The following is an 18,029-nucleotide window of genomic DNA, read 5'->3' on the forward strand; positions in this document are numbered from 1 at the left end:
TCAGTTATGGATTCTACTGGAGAGAGCAGCCTGCCCAGTAACGTCCCAGTTTGCCCTCCTTCTCTCCTGAGGTCAGCTTAAGAATTTCTGGTGACTCCAGAATACTGACCCACCCAGTGAGCAATCCCCCACCACCTCCTCATGGCTGAGGGGTGAGTGCAGCTCTTTCTCATTTAAGGTTTGACTACAAAAAAGCGTTGCAGAATTTTAGTGGGAAGCTGAAATTGGAACCATGTGCCTGGGAGAGCCAAGTAGCAACTCTGATCTGCAGGTTTTTCAGGCTACTTCTGTCACTTTGCACTCAGACAGACATTACACCTGCACACAAACCACAGCAGGTAAGATTCCCACCTGCCCCCTCCCCCAAACAGTTGGCTACCTCATAGGATCTTTTTTTTTGGTTTGGTGGCAACAGCTAAGTGAAAATGCAATCATCTCTTCTCATCTGAGGTATATATGCAGATACATGGTGATACACAGATAAATCATCCTGCATTGGGGTATCTTTTTGTTTTCTATCCCTAAAAGCATCTGGGGTGGCTTTTTGTGTGTGTGCCTTTTTCATAAATAAATATTTTAACTGGAAATTTCCAAGCGTATGACAGGCCTAGAATGTGAACTTGAATGTACTGTAATAGAAATCATCAGTTGCCATGGCGACGTGTTCCAAGAGCAGATTGCACCAAGTCACATGGGCAGAGAGTGCTCAGTAATACTAACACATCAGAGAGCGAGGCCACTTAACCTCAATAGCTTCCAGCTATTGTGCAGAATGCAATTGAATTTATTCCTAATTTCTGCCAGTGCTAAGGAACAAAATTTCCCTGCAGATTTTAATCTTACTCAGGCAGCCTCAGCCAGTACTCAGACACTGTTCAGCACCAATATTCAGCCGGGTTACTCGCCCACTTTACAGCTCTATTTTCTTATTCTTATTTTAAATAATATCTTCCCTCTCCCTGCTAGATTCTGCATGTCCCCCTGCCCTGGGGAGAACGCCCCTCCTCCTTTCCGAATGGCTGCCTGGTTTCTGACTCCATTCCACTAATACAAGGAATGCAGCTTTAATAATAATACTGGTATAGGAAGTGACAGGGTTCCACTCTCAGCAGTAGCTCCCTCCCACCCCAAACCTGTTCTGAAATATAATTCCCACTGGCTCTGGGTTGTACCTTGGAATACTACAATTAACAGCCCTTCATAAGAAAGCAAACCCATGGATCAGTGAATAATGGAATCAAAGTATGTATTTTCAGTCCCTGTCACAGTCATCTCCCGCTCCACACACACTTCCCCAGCCAGGAGAGCAACACAGATTAGCAGGAGGTACAGCCACCGATCACAGAACACTCATTTTGAGAGCTTATCTGCTCTTATGAAGGCTGATAAATCAGAGTCTCTCATATGGACAGTCTCAAGTTAGCAGCACCATCGATCTCCCCTGCCCCTTTAAAGTTATTTGTCTTATTCACTTCCAAAGATGGTATCAGAGATGCCAAAAGAGCCTTTGTTTTCTGCACTCTTGCTCTTCCCAGGGTGAGTTGCTGTGCTGCTGCAGGAACTAAGAGGCATGCTTCCGGGCCTAGCCCTTTGTTTCCAAACCAAGGTCACCTCTCCCCATTGGTTGAGGTGTTGTCCACAGTCTGCCTGTGTTCCTAGGCGGGAGGCAGTGTCCTTCCTGGCTGACAGTTTTTGTGTGGCCCTAGCCCTCTGCTGACCTCCCCTTTATGAATGTCACTTTTAAAAAGATGTGAAACCTGCTCTAATAACCAATGAACACAAGGCGGAGTGCAGCCCTCAGAGAGTCCACGTTGAAGGTCAAGCAGAAGGAAACTTAAAAACAGGGAAATTATTGAAAAGGTCTTTTGAGAAAAAGGTAAAAAAAAAGGTAGTTTTTGCAGCGGCTTCCTTTAGTGGGCAGGATCATCTAATAAGGGGGAAAACGTAGTCACAAATCACTTCTCCAGCTAGTACTAAGCCACTCTTCTAATAATGTGCTGGAAATGAGGAGAGAAGAAAGGGAATGGCAGCATGAAATTAGGCTAGGCTGCTGGTGGTCATTGCTGATTCACAGCTTGGTGACAATGGAAATATTCATGGGACTTGTGGGAGAAAAGCAGACAGAGAAGAAATGAAGAGAAGCATTGCAATGAATTTTGTATCAATAGTGTGACATTTGGATATGGAGAGAGAAAACCACATGCCAAGATATTGGCAGCACATAAGGCTCTATACCTGCCCTGCTGCAACATAGCTGCTGGAAAGCCTTTGCCAAACAGCCTTGCCCCTCACCTGCCCTTCTGCAGGGCAGGGAAGCGTGATATCCTCAGGCGGAGCCAGCCCTCCAGCCTCTGTTGAGGGCTTTAAACCAGCCCAAGCTCCCCCTGGCTAGGAAGAGGAAGCGCCGTCCTTGTAATTGGCAAATTGTCCAGCTATTCGCAAAATTGAACATGTTTTCTAATCAAAGTTGGTTTGATTTGTACTGGAGCATCATTTCCAAACTAAGTAGTTTCAAATACAGTCATGTGCTGCTTCACTACAGGGATGTGTTCTGAGAAATGTGTCATTAGGGAATTTCATTGTTGTGCGGACATCACAGAGTGCTCTTACACAAAGCTACATGGTAAAACCTACTACTGTAATTGTACGCATATGTGCTATGCTTTTATATGACTGGTAGTGCAGTAGGTTTGTTTACACCAGCATCACCACAGACAGGCGAGTAATGTGTTGTTTTAGGACATCACAACAGCTACAGTGACTCTAGGTGATAGGAATTTTTCAGCTCCATTACAATCTTGTGGAACCACTGTCATATAGGCAGACCTTTCTTGACCAAAACATCATTACACAGTGCATGACTATACTTGCTGACCCTCTAGAGCTGTTCGGGCAATTAGAACCTTGGCCATTTCTAGGAGGATGTTCAATCTGTATCTGAGCAATGTCCTTTTAGGCAGAGTGACCCATACAGAGGTTTGTGGCTGGGGATCACGGAGCTTCATGGCTTCCCACCGAAGAAAGATGGTGAGAGAATGTCAGAAAAAAGCCTGAGCACTTTGTCCCGGATGGGTTTCACTAAAGGGAAGGGCAATCTGTGCTATTATGCTAATATCTGCAATAGCTATTTTATTATGTTCGTTAATCTATAGTCAAGGAATAACATTATTACAGTTCTTATAGTCTTTCAAAGTACTTCCATAACTATTACCTTATGTGAACTGCACAGCAACCCTATGGTGGAAGTGGGGTACCTTTTACAAGTGAGAAAATTAAGACCTAGAAAAGTTGGGGCTAGGACAAAATTCCACAGAGCCAGGAAAAGGTTTAGATCATCGGACAACAGGCACAGTGCTCTCTCCCCCACCTGCGGTAATGGGACAGGCGGAAGGCCCGAGGGCCTGCCCTTTCTGCAGGAAGAGGCCCGAAGATACTCCTTCCTGCAAATTTGCTGTAGTCCTGTGTTTGGAAAGAACCAGCCAGCCTCTGGTGAATGGATGGGAGCTAGTTGAGCATGAAGGGGCCAGTTGCCTCTGAACAAGTTTGGTGTGTGTTCTGCTCACTGGAGTTTTACAGATTAAATGGAGGCAACCCAACCTAATCTAATCTTCTGTTTTGGGAGGTGTGAACCCTGGGGGCAAATGAGAAGACAGTTGTAGTTCTCCTTGGCAAGAAGCCTGCTCTACAAATCTGCTTAAGAAGCAGTGGGACTCAAAGTGATGGTGGCATCTGAGGTTTCGATGTAGTTATGTTGACTCCTCCAAAATAAAAACCTTTGCTGCATTTTCAGCTACAGCTACTGAGTAATAAAAGAAACAGACATCCCCACCCCTTCCCATACCTCTCTCCATCCCTACTCTCTTCCTTACCCTCAGAGGCAAGACCTCAGGGTGCATGTGCACGTGCAGTGCATGTAGGTACAGGTTTCTCAACCTAGGCACAGTTGACATTTTGGGCCAGATCATTCTTTGTTGTGGCGGCTGTCATGTGCATTGTAAGATGTTCAGCTGCATTCCTTAATTCTTCCCTCTAGAAGCTACTAGCACCTCCCTCCCCAGGCATGACAACTAAGTGTCTCCAGACATTGCCAAACATCTCCTGGTAGGCAGAAATGTCTCCAGCTGAGAATAGTTGTTTACGCCAGGGGGCTGCAAACTCAATTGCCTATAGGAACAGATAATGACAAAGACGACAAAAACAACAACAGAAGTAGTAGCAGTTACAGTTAACTCTTATTTGCTGCTTACTAAGTGCCAGGCACCATTCTAAACACTTTATTCATTTTAACTCATTTAATCCTCACTATTACCCTGTGAAGGAGGCATAACCTCATCTTACATATGAGGAAATTGAGGCACAGAGTGACTAAGAAGCTCATCCAAGGTCACACACTAGAAAGTGGCAGAGTCAGCACTCGAGCTCAGGCCATGCGTTCCCAGAGTGTCTGCTTTCCTCTGCAGTCAGGCCTGACCACAGCAACATTTTCCTTTATTTAAGCCAATTCATTTGCCTCACCGAGGGAGAAAACCCTCACAACATACACTTTTTAAGGATTAAGACGTTTCAGAGTTTCCTATGATACAAATGTTTCTATATTTGGCAAGCATTGCTCAAATGAGATTTATTGAATGGACAAAGGTAAGTGGGCATTCTAAAGTATGTAGCGTGAGGTGTGTCTTCACTTTAGCAGTGTGTGGGACTTTCCCGAGCCACACACTCTTGTTTGCTGGAGCACAGGGTTTAGCCTCAGTGGAGTACCTAGGAAGGCTGGGTGCACATTCAGACCTCACCATGGTATCCAATGCTCTCCTCCCCACCTCCTCTGTACTGGGGAGGCAAGGCAACATCATCCACTCAGTGATGAAACACTACTTGAAGGAAACAGCTCACATCTTAGTTGGGTATTCTCTACCAGGCCTTGGGGGATAGCAGGCTGCCTGGGGAAAAGGCTAGTAGCCTGTGAGCCCAGTTCTGCGTGCTGCTGGGACATTCATAGAGACTATCATTTGTGGGGTCTCTGGGTACGTTAGCTGTGTTATGACCCTCTGTTTGGACAACTGCCCACTTACTCCTTTTCCACCTATTGTTTCACCTGGGGGACAGATTCACAGAGCTCCCCAGATTGTCACAGAATCCTAATTAGTGAATACGTTATTGCTTTTCCAGCTCTTTTTCCAGCACTGCTTCAACACTGACCTAGAGTTGTCTGATGGAAAAGCTGACATTTGACTCTGTGGCTTCAGTTCTCAGGCTTCCCTTGAGAAGGTGATGAGAAGCTAATTTGAGTTCATATTTTTGTGCTGGACAATTACCCTTAGAACAATGTATTTTGGATTTAAATTTAAATTGGAGTTTGAAAGGTGTAAAAGTTATAGGAACTGTGTCCACATTTTTACTATAGCTACTTCTCATTCCCAACAGATAGAGAGATCTTTAACACTTCCCACTTCACATCTGGCTTTTAATTCAGTTAGATTCATGCATGTCTCCTCTATAATCATAGTTAAAAACAAACAGCAATTTTCAGAGTAATTCTCCCCAACATGATAGCGAACACTTTTCTGAATACAGAAGGGACTGGCTCTAACACAAATGCTAATAAAGAATTCAAGCAAAGCTGCCAACACCAGTCCTTCAACATTTCAGCTGGTCAAAAGTTTGTACTGCTTTTCAACCTTATATTCAACCACAGCATTTCCTTTCCTTTCCTCTGAGCTCAATTCAATCCCAGAAAAGACTAATATTTATTAATTACCAAATATATGGCTGGACACCTATCTTTATATAAATTATCTCAATTCATTAAAAAACATTTTCAAAACTCATTATTTAGGTTAGGAGACTAGATATACTGAAAGACCATTAACTCTACAAGGTAGATGCTGGCCGAGTAGCAGGTACCCTGGTTGTTCAGAGGGACACCCAAGGTGTTCATGAGGTTACTTCCTCCTGGGAGGACTTCCAGATCCTTCTCCTCAGTTCCTTCACCAAACTGAAGTTAAGTCTCCCATCCCAGAATTTTCATATCACTTTATTTCACTTACTATCTTCTACTAGACAGAAGTTGCTTTAGAGAAGATTGTATCTTTCACTTACATCCCTTGGGGCACCCTGACTAGCATAGTGTGTTGTACATCTTGTGTCCAGAAGGTAGAGTAGGCTGAGTAGATACCCTTGAATGAATGAGTGAGTGAATGAGTTGATATGGGATTTGAGCTGCATCTTGAAGGACAGGTAGGTTCAGACATTCCTTAGTAATAAATCATAAACTATAAACTATAAACCATTCTGGCCAGCATCCTTCTAGAGTCCTTAGTGATGTTCTTCTCTAACCATGATTTTTTCATCCCCTAGATCCCACCCTAACACATTGTTTACTAGCTCCATGGTCTTTAGTGACATCAAGGCTTTATTGGCATAGGGAGTTGGCACTTTATTGTAGCGATCCGATTACTTCCCTGTAGGAGGCTGTCACTTCCCCAAAGTGCACTACCTCTGGTGCCAATCTCTTGCTCATGCATTCTCCTCCTGACTGCTGTGAGCACATAGGCATGCTGCATGTCACCTGCTCCTCCAGCTCTTGACAATCTTCTTCCTTTGTTTCCAAACCCTAAGCAAATTGCTCGGTTGACAATCAAAGCCTGCTAACATCAAACAGCTGCAATAGACAGGTGTGTTCTACAGTTACCTGCTGTTTGCTTTCCTCAGCAGGGACAGACATGACAAATAAAACCTGGAGCTGGGTGCCAACTTCCTCCTGGCATCTTTCAGACTTGGAAATTCACCCTAAAAATAGCCTCCCTCACTCTTCATCAGTGTGTGGGATGCTGTACACCCCAATGATGCCTGCAGTTCTTTGCAAAAAGCTAAGAATCACAGTGGCTGCATCTGAGCAAAGAAGTTGCACACTTCCAGAACTCTTTATAAAGGACACACAAGCATGTTAAAATATTTTTCAGATTTTACTTTCTTGTTAATGTGATTATATGAGTGTTGTCTTCTGCTTTTTGCCTTTAGCATCTTTCCTAAGGTCTCAGGTTCTGACCTTGGAAAGTAGCTCTAATCACTCTGGAGTACAACCGCCATGTAGTCTCCCATCACTAGGGGGTATGAGGGTCTGGTGAGTTGGAGGAGGAATGGATTCCCACTTCTTCCAATGTTCCTTCCTATACTTTGCAGCCTGGAAAGCTAGTAACCATTATTCCCCTCTCTTTTATTTACTCTCTTTTATTTACTAGGTGCTTTTGCACCTAGGGGTCTGGATGTGATTAAAATTCTGCTAGTTACGTGTACCTGTGTGTAACACGAAAGGTGACAGTAGGGTGAAGCCCATGTTTTCTGGAGCCACTGTTTCTCTGGCAGCACCCTCATGGCTGCGCCAGGATTTCCACTGGCGGCCACATCCTGACGTGGTGGCTTCCTCCTCACAAACCAGGCAGCAGTTCCCTCGGTGTTCAGAGTCACTCCTGAATGCTCCACCTAGTGTCTGTGATTTTAGCTTGCTGGTAATTTTGCAAGTCATTTAAGTCCCTGCTTTAATTTGTTTGAGAGAATTCCCTTTCTACGACTGACCCTTAATCAAAGCAGACAGCGATTGGGCTAGGCATTCATCCCTAAACTTAGCAGGGTGCACTGAGGTAATCAGCCAGCCAGCAGGGGTTCCGTGCAGAGCCTTGGGCTGGAGAGTGGGAGAGAGGAGGACCACTGTTCAGCCAGCACAGAACCTGTCTGTCTGCGACTCTGCTCAGGCCCTTCCTCTGGCTTGGTATAGTCTTTGCTCCACCTCCACATTCTTCCTCCTTTGAGAGCAACTCCTTTTCCCAAGCCAGAAGATTTTTTGCTTCTCTGAACTCATGAGCACTCACACACTTCTCTTATGAAATGATTACTTTCTACTCATATTATGGTTCCTTATTACATTTCTTATGTTTTGAACCAAATTGTCAGTCTTTTAAGAGCAGGAGCAGAGTCTGAATCATTTTGGTAGATCCTGAGCATCCCAACACTCGGAAGTGCCTTGACTCACAAGCACATAATATTCATGACAGGGATGGAAGAGCAGAGGAGAGGACTAGGTTCCCTAACTAGCGCCTGATCTATGATTTTCCATCATTTGCCTTCACATGGGTTTTGGGGTCTTGCAAAGACTTCCTGCCTGTTTGAATGGTGGCATCAGAGCAATAGTGCTGTCCAATGGAAATTTCTGTGATAATGGAAATGTTCTAGATCTGTATGTACTGTCCAGTGTGGCAGTTCCTCACACAGGTGACTATTGAGCACTTAAAATATGGCTAGTGCAGGCCTTGGCTGGGTAGCTCAGTTGGTTAGGGCATTGTTCAGATGTGCCAGGGTTGTGGGTTTGATCCCGGGTCAGGGCACATATAAACATCAACCAATGCATAAATAAGTGAAACAACACAAATCAATATTTCACTCCCTCCCTCCCTCCCTCAAAATCAATAAAAATATCTAGCTAGTGCCATTGAAAAATTGAATTTTAAAATTTTGTTTAATTTTAATTAATTTAAAGAGCCACAATGGCCAGTGGCTGCCATACTGGAGAATGCAGCATCACATTCTATTCTGACTAGCATGTGGACCCTTCTGTATTAAGCATTTGTTCTGTCACTTCAGGCCAGAACATTCTAGATGTCATTGCTGATGTTTATGGGTTGGGAATTTGTCTTTCTGGCCCAAGACCATGACCTTAAAGATGAGGAGCAGAGCAAAGAAGTGAAAGCTTCATGGGGAGACTTTACAGACAGGGAACTAGCTTTTAAATTTTAAATTTTAGAAACAAATGATGTTTCCTGTTCCGCCCATGCTGAAGTGCAGGGCTGTGGTAGTATGGAGACAGAAGGTCACTGAAATAATTATTTGGCATCATGTTGAGTGGATTGGTGCTGAATGGATGACTCCTTTTAAAAAGGATATGTTTCTTATCAAGACATGTCCCCCCCTTCTGTAGCATCTCTTATAGTAACCACAAGTATGTGTACAATTGTGGTGGGATTTCAAAAATAAAACAAACCCCTGTGGGTGTCCTGGAATGTTGTTGGTAGATTAACCCCAACATGTCCTAGTTTTGGCCATTTTTCTGGCTCTTGCTATAACACATAAAGGGTATGATACAAGGACAGGCCTGAGTTCAATGATACAAACGCAGAGTACGGTATGTACACTCAGTGCATATATGCGGGTACCTGGCTGCAGAGCGGCCTTCTTTCATGAAGTTCTGAGGATGTACATGCAGGGCCCTTTGAGTGATGTCTTTCAGAGAATTCTTAGAGATCAGTATTTCAGATCCTAACTGAAGACAGTCTTTGTGTTTAGTCATTTCAGCAATGAACTTGCCAGAGGATATAATTACCAACCACACTGGGTTCATTCTGCAAGTGCTTATTTTCTTACTTAAAAAATATGGTGTTTTCTTTCTGAATTCTCTCACATAAACAATTTCTTTTCCTGATGGGTGCATAGATTTACATGCAGACGCAAACCATATCTATGGTCACAACTTGTGAATGTAGAATTTACTGACACTAATGGCCTGACCAAGGGTGGGGCTGCACACTCAGTTTCTTCTCTTCTTCTCCCTGCCCACCCTGCTCCTCTCTTCTTATCCACCACCATGCACCTCCCCTCACGGTGCACAGTCTTATAAGCCCAGGTGCAATTCTACCCTTGAAAGCAGGAGTTTCTGTGTGGTTCACCTGGAGGGGATGGACAACGGGGAGGACTGGCCTGCTCGCTCCTTCTCAAGTGTTCTCCTCCTCTGTCTCCTACAACTCTATTTTCTTCCTCATTCTAAATCCCTATCTCTCTCCAATTTCTCCTGGCTGCCTGATCACATGAGACTTACTCTCACCCAGGGCACATCTGACTTTAATCAAAAAGTTGATAATGTGCTGTGATGAGCCTCTCACACATCTCCTTTTAGAATAAACCTGGAGAATTAACTTTTTATTATGGCAAATATCAAATATAAACAATGATCAATAGTTTGTCATTCTTGCTTCATCCATCCTCTATCTACTAATTTTATTTTTTTAAAGCAAGGCCAAGTCATCCTATCATTTCTTCTACAAGTATGTCAGTAGTCATCCCTAACAGGTATGAACTTAACAATATCATTGTCATCCCTAATAAAATTCACAAACAGTCCTTACCATCACCAACATTTAAACAGCAGGTCCACCTTTTTTTTTTTTTTGGTATAAGTAAAATTTTGTACCTATTGCCTTTTGAGAGGGCAGTTTGTCATAGATGTCAAGATTTTAAATGCTTGTGCCCTTTGATTCTGCATTGCATGCATAGAAATTTATCTTAGGATGTACTAGATCCACTAAACTATGCAAAGGTAGCATTCTTTACCATAGTAAGACGTGGGCAACAACTTAAATTAATAGGGGCTGATGCAGCCATTTATACTAAATCCATGCAGACAATTAAATGAAGGTGGTAGCTCAGTGTGTTTGGATATGAGAAGCCATCTAAGACATACTATTGAGTTAAAAAACAATAGCAGAAAGAACATACAAGGAACTTCTGGGAAGGACATGGAGGGAGAGGGCAACAATAAGATAGAAGGGAAAAATTCCCCTTTTCACCTGATTCTTTCCTCAGCATTTTATTTTTTACCATGTAGATGTATTCCTTTTACAGTTAAGATAGTTAACAAAAAATGTATTCTCACCAGGACAAGTTTGGGAAACTCTGTTTTCATGTTTCCGGTAGTTTCTTATGTAAATATTATGGTGCAGATTACTAGTGTGCTTGCATTCCTGGTTCTTCTCTCTTTCCTAGTCTCCCAGGAAGGTGCCGTTGCTTTGTCCCTCTGCAGTTAGGTAGGACCATGTGACTAGCTCCAGACACCAAAGTATATGTGGAAGTGTCATGTGTTACTTCCAGGCCAAGGCATTAAAAAGTTAATGCACCACCTCTGTGTTCTCTCCTTCCCTGCCATGGTCACTCTGGAAGGCCCGGGCTGAGATAGTAATGCCCAAACTAAGGGCCCCTGGGACCCTGCACAAAGAACCCCCAATGTTCAGCTTTTGCATGAACAGGAAAAAGCTTTTATTGTATTAAGCCACTAGATTTCAGGGTTTGTTATCTCAGCCTCATTGATCTTATTCTGACTAAATCATCAATGACAGTAAAATGACTGAAGGCACATAGGAAACAGGCCTCCGCAGACGAAACTGTCTACCCAAGTGACACTCTGTGGAGGAATTATAAACCTTTTCCACTTGCTAATGTTGGGAGAATCATGCACTTGAACTGTAAGAAAGGTAAGTACAATTCCTAGGTGCAGAGTTAATATCCATTTTTAGGCCATGGTGATGATTTCACTGACAACATCTGCACAACCAGGAAATCTGCTCTCAGGCTTGCAATTTAACACTAAAGCCCAATGATGTTTCTGGCCTCATATCTTCTCTGAGCCTTGGCATAAGGACTATTAAGCAGGGGCCACAGCAGCCCCTGCCCATCACCCCTGATGCCCCATGACACATAACATATGTAGGTGAGCTTTAGAAGCATCAGGTGCTTTGAGAATATGTCTCTTCCTTTTCCACTGCTCTGGAGTCATTGCTTACAAAGGTGGGAAGATCTGATTTACAACCACCTCAGAGCCGGGAGAGAAATTTCACTGCTTTTCTTTGCCTTATTTCAGATCAACTACAAATGAATGAATGCCCTGATTAGATAAGTGCTTGCTATTGGAAAAGGCGGATGGGGGTCTGAGGAACTGAGTGAGAGTGACTGGGAAGTTATGGGAGAGAGAGGACAAAACCAGAGGCACACACACACACAAAACCCAGTTAGATCTGAGCTCACATTCTAGCTGTGTAGAATTAGGCAAATTACTTGGCCTCTTAGAGCTTCTGTTTCATTTTATGGGTGGTTGAAATGAGATAAGGCATGGAACAGTCCTCATAGAGTGTCTGACAAACAGAACCAGAGGCGCCTCCAGGTAAGGGACCTCTATGATCTGCACCTATTTGTAAATTTCGAGAATGACCACTTACTCATGGCCATGGCATGCCAGGAGGGCAGCTCCATGGGGTCATGCCAATAATGCATGGGTAGCCCACCATCAGTAACAATGTGACAAGGACTAAAACTCAGAGAGCTTTTATTATGAGCATTTACACTTGTCTAACCACTTTCCATTAAACCTGACAATAGTCCTATGGGTGTGACTATTGTTATTTCTATCTCATAGATTATGGCATTGAGGCCACAAGAGATTAAAGGATTTGCTAGAGTCCGTACAGCCTGTGGAGCTGGGATTCAAACCCAGAGAGTTTGTTTTAAGAACCTACTGCCTCCACAAAGCACTGCTCTCAGCTAACTCAATGTGGTAATGATGACTGTAGCTAGTAAAAACAACAGCAAAACAGGCTAGGAAATGTTTAGCTCCCTAAAAGTTTAATAATGAACTTCGTGTGAATCATGTTTTCACCCAACATGTATGTAATCTCGAAATTTGAAAAAAAAATGCCTGTAGGAAGGGGATTTTGAATTGGAAAATGAGTCATTTATGTTTTTATATTTTTCAGCGTTGGAAGGAATACTGGGTGTGTCGGGAAGGCAGCTCTAGGCAACATGGCTCCAATTACCTGGAGTTCTATTTTTGTTTTAATGGCCAGCCTGGAATGGTGGGTCAGATGGCAGAGGGGCTTAGAGGCTCAGGAAAGCAGCCTGAGCTTTGCCTTGCTTGAGTCACTGGATGTGATTGAAGAGAGGACAGGTGTGATGAAATAATGTTCTGCTAAAATCAATCTGGCAGTGGTTTGTAGGGTGAAGAAAAAGAGACTGAAGGCAGAGAAGCCAATGAAAAGGCTGTCACTGTGGGGCTCAGGGATGGGCTAGGGTTGAGTTTGAGCAGAGGGAATGAAAAGAATGAGCGGTCTGGAAATGAATGGAAAAATCAACAGGACTTGGTGATTAATTGGATCCTGGGGTGGGGGAAGCAGACTCAGAAGTTTTCAGCCACAGAGAGAATTAAGAGGGGAAAGAGTCAATTTTGAGGGAAAAGAGACAGACACAGTGAATTTTATGTGAGATGGGAACACTGAGGAGAAATGGCTAATAGGTGGTAGGAGACCCAAGAAGAGCAGATGTTTCAGTATAAATCTGAAAGCTGGGAAAGACCAACATCCCCACTCAGGCAGGGAGTTCCCTCTTACTGAGACTCTTTGTTCTATTCGGGTCTTCCATTGATTAGGAGGGACCCACCCACATCAGGGAGAGCAATCTGCTTTATTCAGTCTATACATTCAAATGTTAATCTCATCCAGAAGCACCCTCCAGACTAGTTTAGAATGTTTGACCCAATGTCTGGCACCCTGTGGCCCAGTCAAGTTGACACATAAAATTAACTATCATAAATGTCATGAAGTCATTTTTGGGGGGCTAAATAAGGAATGCATGGTGGTGAAAAAAGGGCCAGGAGACATAACACTTATTTGGGAAGGTTGGCAGCCAAAAGAAAGGGAACAATCACACAGTAACCAGAAGGGGTAGCAGAGTCAACAAGATTTCTTCAAATGACGGGAGAAACCTTTTTATTTGACTCGTTTTCACTAATCCACATGGACATTCATTCTTTTACCCCCCCCCCAAGTTATTAAATTGAATATGCAATTTTCCATTCTAACTATATTTGCTCAGGGATAAGTTTAGGTTAGTTTGCATTTTTGGCATGCCACCATTTGCAGAATCAGGTAGCTCAGAAATGATGTGGGGCAAAAGAAAACCCAGCTAATGATAGAAAATGTGTTGTGGATAAAGATGCATATATGCTTTGTAAGCAATATGCTTACAAAGATAATCAAAGTAATTGTCCTATGTTATTTGTGGCTTTTCATCATTGATGCAGAATGCATCTGCTTCTTGCCAGCATTTATTTACATACACTTTCTAGCATTGGTGTCAGTTGGGTGAGGAGCAAAGGAACTTGTAGTTTTGTCAGCTGGACAAAGTGGAAAGTGGGCTGTTGTATACTGACATGTCACTGTACCACTTCCCATCTAATCAAGGCTCCAGCACGGGAGAGAGAGAGGGAGGGGGGGAGAGAGAGAGAGAGAGAGAGAGAGAGAGAGAGAGAGAGAGAGAGAGAGAGAGAGAGAATAATGCTTACAATGAGGAGTTGAGACTCTGCAAAGCCTTAAAGGTAAACAGTGACAAAACCTTGTTTTGAGCTTGCAGACCATTTACTAGAACCCTAGTTCTGTCTTTCACCAGTGCTGCCCCTTTCTACTGCACATTTCTGCTCCTAAATAGATCCCACATAGCCCGCAGGGCACTCAGCCTGGTGAGTCTTCTCCCTGGAAGCCACACTTCTCCCCTCTCATCATTTAACTTCTTAAAAAAGACCATGTAAATACTTCTCAGTACATATGCCCAGAAAGTCATTGTGCACAGTGTACCTGGCCTTACATACCCATTAACTGTCTTTTCTCACTGGCTCTGCTGTTTCCTTACTTTTTTAAAAAAGATTTTATTTATTTTTAGACAGAGGGGAAGGGAGGGAGAAAGAGAAGGAGAGAAACATCAATATGTGGTTGCCTCTTGCACTCCCCACACCAAAAAACTGGTCTGCAACCCAGGCATGTGCCCTGACTGGGAATCGAACCAGCAACCCTCTGCTTCGCAGTCCAGCACTCAATCCATTGAGCCACACCAGCCAGGGCTATTTCCTTACTTTTGTTAACAGAAAGTTCTCTCTCTATATCCAGCTGAGACCTAATCATTGATTCACAATGACATCCCACACGTATTTTCAGAGTTATCACTCTATATAATTGAAGGAAGATTAACAATACTATATTATATACTTCAAATTTGCTAATAAACTGAATATTAAGTGTTCCCACCACAAAAAAGAAATGATAATTACGGGACATGATAGAAGGGTTAGTGAATGCTATAGTGTTAATCACATTACAACATACTTAATGTATCAAATTAATACACTGTATAACCGACATATAATACATATGCCAATTACATCTTAAAAAATGTGTATATAATACCAAAAAAGAAACCAGATACCACTATATATTATACATATGACATGACAATATATAGTTATCTTTTTCAATTCTATTTTATACTATAATAATTATAACCAAGTAATCTAACAAGGTATTTATTAAGCACCCATGTGCTCAGTTAAGACTCATGGGGCATAGAACACATAGCAGATGTAACATTGGCCCTCTTTGTTGACTACACAGAAGCTGGGGAAATAAGACCCATACTGAAGAAGCGACAGTGAACTGTCCTCGATGAACATGCAGGAGACTGGGAGGCAGGAGGGCATTTCTTCCCTGCTGCAACCTCTCTGGGAAGGTCACATCCTTCCAAGACTCCAGTTTCTGCTGGGCCACCCTCCAATTTCCCTGATTACACACACTATGTCCCTCCCTTGGGGCACCTCACCTTTTCTTGTCTTTTTTTGTTTTTAATTAAAGATTTTATTTATCCATCTTCAGAGAGAGAAGAAGGGAGGAAAAAAGAGAAACATTAATGTGCAAGAGAAATATCGATCAGTTGCCTCTCACACACCCCCAACTGGGGACCTGGCCTGCAACTTAGGCATGTGCCCTAATCAGGACTCAAATAGACAACCCTTTGGTTCTCAGGCTAGCGCTCAATCCACTGAGCCACACCAGCTAGAGCTTGTCTGTTTTCTTAATCCTGTCCCCTCCTCTGTCAGTAGCCCCTTCCTTAAATTCTCTTCATCTGTATCATTAGAGGTGAATTCTGCTTCCTGCTGGGACCCTGGCTGATGGAATGAAACTTAAGAAGTTGCAGGTAGGGGGTTGCTTTGCTTTTTGGTACAGATTCTAATGTGTCAACTAGAATAAATACTTGTTTGATAGAGGAGAGAGGGGTTGGCCTTCCCCAGCAGGAGAGGAGGAGCTTTGAAAGCAGAGTATTTACAGAGAGGAAAAAGCAAGGGCTTGAAGTGAACAAGTTTGTGGTTGGGTGTAGGCAAGTCTGATCTGTATAGCTAATTTGTAGACTTTAAGAAGTTAAATGAATCCTTCCTGGAGGCTTGTGCTCCCTGTTCTGTCACTTGTTTGAAAAGAGCGCTATGTCTAAGCCCCAGGCATCGGAATTCCCCAGAACCCAAACTTCACAGACCTGCTGGGGGCCACTGCAGATCCTCTATTGGGAGGGGGAGTGGCAGTGAGCAAGGAACCCCTCCTGCTTTAATTACTCCTGCCAGAATATTCTTTTTTAAGCTTTGCTAATTGAAATTAAACAGCTGCCATGTTTGCACAGGAACAAAAAAAGAATTCATTTTTCAGCCTTCTTTGATTTAACAAAGACTGACAAGCTGTGAGAAAACCAGGGGCAATTTTACTCCCGTGGCTACTGAGTCTCCCATTGGTTTACCCAAAGCAAAACAAAGAGTACTGGGAGGTGAAGTCTTCTCCACTACAGCAGGAGCAATGCCATCCAGGAATTTACAGGACAAAGGACACAATAAGTAAGTTTCATGGCCATTGTCCCTAAAATGATCCAGTAGTCAACTCTTCTTAGTGCCCCAAATTAATGATATCTACTACCATATGCTGGAAACAGTTAAAGAAGAAAGAAAAAAATGTCTACCAAGTGGATCCTTTGCTAGATAAGTCCTTCTCCGGGTGGAGAATGCTGGCAAGGGGTGGTTTTATCACCCTAGGGGCCAGTTACTAGTAAAAGGATGCTGAAGGAAAAAGAATCTACAATGCGCTTAAGGTGTGCTAGGTGCTTTCAGAGAAGTCGCCTGGCACAATCCCCATAGCAGTGTGGTGACTCAGGTCTTATCAAACAAACGAGGCTTGGCGCTAGAGGGCTTAACTTTGCATGTGGTTTCACCAGAGACATCTGTGTTTTAGGTCTTTGTAATAGCTATTCCTCATAGGTGAGAGATAATCATAGGTGAGAGCTATTCCTCATAGGCTGAGAGATAATCAGTGTAAGCACATTGCATTGATTTCCTTGGATGAAAAGTTCAGTCTGTGTCAGGAAATAATAATTATTATATTTTTAAATTACTTTATTGTTGTTCAAGTATAGTTGTCTGCATTTACCCCCCACCACTGCCCACCCCAGCCATCCCAACCTCCCTCCCCTGATTCCACTCCCCTTTGGTTTTGTCCATGTGTCCTTTGTAGTTGTTTCTCAAAACCCTTTCCCCCTTCCCCGCTATTATCTCCTCCTACCTCCCCTCTCGTTACTGTCAGATTGTTCTTAATTTCAGCGACTCTGGTTATATTTTTGCTTGCTTGTTTGTTTGTTAATGTGAATAGAAACAGTGAAATCATGTGGGCTAAAAGCAGAGATGAATACTCAAATAGTGACATGAACCATAAGAACAACAAGTAACTGAAATTTAAAAGCCTTTACCAAGTATAGTACTTGGGGGTGTGATTGGTTAACTCACAGTCATAAATTCTTGTTGGCAATGTACTAAGAAATGAAAATCATTCTGGTCTCTGCTCAAGAGCCACCTATTCAGAGATGACCCTAAAACATGGCGCCCTTGTCACACATCTCTTAACCCTCCTTTATTTCGTGTGTTACTAGTTAATTATCTATCTTTGCCAAGAGAATACAAGCTCCAGGAGGGCAGAGATTGTGTTTTTATTCATTGTTGACACTTACGTGCTTGCAACAGTGCGTGGTACAGAACAGGTGCTTGGTTAGTGTTTACTGACTGAATTTAATTATGATATGATAGAAAACTCAGTGCTAATTCCATTTTTGGTAGTAAAATACATATAACATAAAATTTAACAACTTCACTATTTTTAAGTGTACAGTTCAGTGCTGTTGAATATATTACTAATGTGCCACCATCACCACCATTCATCTCCAGACCTCTTTTCATCTTTTAAGAATGAAACTCTGCACCCATTGAGCGGTAATTCCCATTCCCCATTCCGGCCCCCAGAAACCACCATTCTCCTTCCTGCCTCTAGGATTTTGACTACTTTAAGACCCTGATATAGGAGGAGTCATAC

The 18,029-nt window shown here is 42.9% G+C and overlaps 1 pseudogene; it reads left to right on the forward strand.

The window, feature by feature from the left end:
* The first annotated feature begins 232 nt into the window (after window positions 1–232).
* Window positions 233–18,029, forward strand: part of LOC123806122 — a 131,805-nt pseudogene continuing 114,008 nt past the window's right edge.

The sequence above is a fragment of the Phyllostomus hastatus genome, unplaced genomic scaffold (genome assembly GCF_019186645.2).
Source record: "Phyllostomus hastatus isolate PE091 unplaced genomic scaffold, TTU_PhHast_1.1 phas_scaffold_345, whole genome shotgun sequence".
Lineage (NCBI taxonomy): Eukaryota > Metazoa > Chordata > Mammalia > Chiroptera > Phyllostomidae > Phyllostomus > Phyllostomus hastatus.